Source organism: Lissotriton vulgaris, chromosome 7, assembly GCF_964263255.1.
Source record: "Lissotriton vulgaris chromosome 7, aLisVul1.2, whole genome shotgun sequence".
NCBI lineage: Eukaryota > Metazoa > Chordata > Amphibia > Caudata > Salamandridae > Lissotriton > Lissotriton vulgaris.
This window is the reverse complement of record NC_141695.1, coordinates 1,239,554,257-1,239,557,838: the sequence shown is the minus strand read 5'-3', so window position 1 is coordinate 1,239,557,838 and position 3,582 is coordinate 1,239,554,257.

Below are 3,582 nucleotides of genomic sequence, written 5' to 3'. Positions count from 1 at the left end.
AAAGCTCCGCCACAGCCGCCATTCCCTGGTGTAGAGGCATCCATATGCTTGGCTGTACCGCCTCGATCCTGCCAAGCAATTTGGAATTTCCTTTCCGCCAGGGTTTTCATGGCTGTTCCTCGTCCATGAAAACCCTGGTGGAGAGGAAAAAAAGGGGGCCCTACAGGACCCCCTGATGCCACTGCGCCCTGTGGATGCACACAGGGGGCACAACATGTGCACACCAGTTCCTGCACAGCATGTGCTTTTCATTCCATGCAGTGCAGGAACTGTTTTTGGCATTTCCATTGCGGTGGCTGTTTCTAGAGGCACCGCCGTGGGAACGCCAAAACAAAGCCCACCGGACAGGAGGAGATTCCTAATCTTGTAGGTGGTCTTACAACGGCTTTGGCGCTGTGGCATCTGGACAGTCCTGACACCACACCTCCAAAGTCATAATCAGGACCTTAGTGAGGAGAGATACTTCACCCAGGTGACAGACGTAGATCACAGATGACTATAACACCAGAGTATATCTTGAGCGAAGAAGCCTCCAGCAAGACTCTCTGAGGCTCTGCGAAGCATTCTATTCTGCCCTCACTAACTGGTGTCAGGATTGTGTTCCTCCGTAGATGCAATATCCTAGCTCTTGGCTCTGTGCTCGAAATAGCCGACAAGCTATTCCAAACAGACAACAAACCCTGTTGTGCAGGTATGCGCACAACTCAGAAACTCAGGCTTTATTATTTACTCATCTGTTAGGACTAGCATAGCACAGTGATGCACAGCGAGGGTGTTAAGGGTAATACAAAGTGATGTTACAATTTGCCCTGTTTTCACTATTATTGAAAAGCTTTACTGCTAATTATCTTCTGTGATTTTGTCGATATTAACTGCACTAGATCCTGGAATTTTTAAATAACTATTTTAAAATAAATATTTTGAAATACATACTCTGTTTCTATTGATCTTCAGCAAGTAAATCATTAATGAACGCGCTCGTTATGATTACCACTGCTCCCTGTTAGTAAAGCAAAAGCATTGACACCACCTCAATTATGTAGCGAGTGGGGTTCTGCACGCTACAATAACCAGTCTTTCACAATGAACACTGGTGCACAGAACTAATGCCCACATGCATCAAGCATTTTTGGAATCGCAAACGGTGCGATTCCTTAAATGCAATGCATCATTCTTTAAAAAATTGCGATCTTGAAGATTGCAAGTGCAATTTACCACGAGGTTGAACCTCGTGGTAAATTGCGAAAAAAAATTAAAATGGTCAAATTTACATTTTAAACAATGTCATGTTACAGACACACATGTCCTTAGGACATGTGTGTGTGAAACATCCATTTAAAAAAACATTTCAGGGGTGCAGGGGGGGGTCCTTTGGACCCCCTCCTGCACCCATGGAATGCATCAACATTATGCGAATTCAAAATTGCGAATTCGCAATTTCCATTGATTCCTATGGGCCTTTTGGCCCATAGGAATCAATGGGAATAGCGAATTCGCAATTTTGAATTCGCATAATATTTGCGATTCGGTAAAAATTGCGATTTTTACCGCATCGCAAAAATTATGCACTTTCTGTGATGCATCCCGTTTTGCGAATCCATATTTGCGATTCGGTAAAAATCGCAAATTTGGAGACACAAAACGGGAGTTTGATGCATGTGGGGGTAAGTTCACTCCTGCCACCCGAGGGTGTGAAAACAAACTTTGTAGAACTTAGCCGAATACTCAGTTTATGCAGTATTGGTGATTCAACGTTTAGATTTTGTGGACTTGTTAGTAATTTTTGATCTCACAGTCAAAAAACAATGTCCCACTTAAAAATGGATTTCCGGAACATCTGCTGTGATATTGGTGTTACCTTCTACTTGTTAAATAGGGAGCACCATTTAACATAGGTTTGCTAGAAGCTTCGCTGAATAAAGTTTGTTCCACATTTGACTTCTGAGTATGAATCTCATGTTTATTTAATCTATTTGCTAGGATGGTGCAAGTAGCCCCTATTGTGATAAGAGTTATTTCAAGGCACACACACATATCTCTTTGCTAGATATGTTTCTAACAGGAAGAGAGGGTGAATGCACACTTAGCATACTTCTTTGAAATGTTTGTAAATACATTTGCTGCATTCATCTTGTAAATATTTTCAATTATGGGTGAAGTTTTGGAGTTTGTTCATATAGTTCCCAACCCCAAGAGCTTTTAGCTATACAGACCTACACAGTTTGTAGTTATCTAGGTACTTTACTGAGACCTACACGTCTTTTTGTGGTATCTGGCTCCTCCTGTCCCGGACATAGTCACAAGTTCAGGCTGACCACAATTGAGCACGGGCCGTATACAAGGACCAGGTTTGGCAAGCTGAAAAAATTATTTGAAATCCTAGTTGTGGAACTTTGCCAAATCCCGTGTTCAGGATGTGTTGTGCAGAGGTGGTTCTACGAAAATGTGAAGCTGCGATGCAAATTCATGAGTCATCATTGAGGATGCCATTGATGAGAGGCTTGCGATGTGAAGTCCTGCGCTGAAGATGCATTGCACACCGGGGGCTCAGAAAAAGCTGTGGGGCTGCGATGCGGAGTCCTAGGTCATTGCAGAGGATGCCGTTAACTAGCGTTTTGTGATGAGAAGGCTTGTAACGAGGATGCGTTGTGCAGCAGCGACTCTGAGGAGACTGCAGATGCGAAGTCCTGCATCAGGGATCATCATGCAGTGGCGGCTCCAAAGAAGAGTTGCGAGGTGAAGTGCCTTACTGCATCAGTTTTGCCCAAAGGACCAGAGCTGGGCTGGCACAGCATTCTGCAGGTCCACTTTAAAGGGTTCATGACTGGGATGGCACCACTGTGTGTAGGGGGTGGGGGGTTAGGACCCGCAGCAGATGCATTCCAGGTGCTGGGTCCCAGGTGCTTTGAGCCTTTTCTGTCGCTGAGGTTTGCGATACCAGGACACTGCATTCCTCCCCATGTCCTGTTTAGGGCCCACCCTAGGGGAGATGTATATACTCATTAAGGTTTAGGTCTGGGAAACAATGTATTTGACCAGGTCCAAAAGGCAGTTTGAAACTGCACAAACAGGCCGCAATGGCAGGCCTGAGACATGTTTAAATGGCTTTGTAAGAGGATAGCACAATCAGTGCTGGAGGCCCACTAGTAGCATTATAATTACAGGCCCCGGGTACATGTAGTACCACTTTACTAGGGACTTACAAGTAAATTAAATATGCCAATTGGCTGTAACCCAACTTTACCATGTTTAAAGGAAGAGAGCACAAGCACTTTAGCTCTGGTTAGAACAGGTAAAGTGCACAGAGACCTAAAGCCAACAAAAACGGGTTCAGAAAACATGAGGGTGAAGGCAGAAAGTTTGGGGACAACCCTAGAGAAAGGGCTAGGTCCAACAGAGCCTGTGTGAGTTTCCACCTACTTCACTAAGCCATAGTCTGCACTCCTGCTTCAGTCTATCTAGTGCCTTATAAGTAGCCCACCCATGTCATAAAATATCACCTCCTATGCGACCACGTACGTCAATAGTTGGACCTTAAGTACATGGGTGCTGCTGTCTAGCTCAGCTCGTCATGAGGCGCAG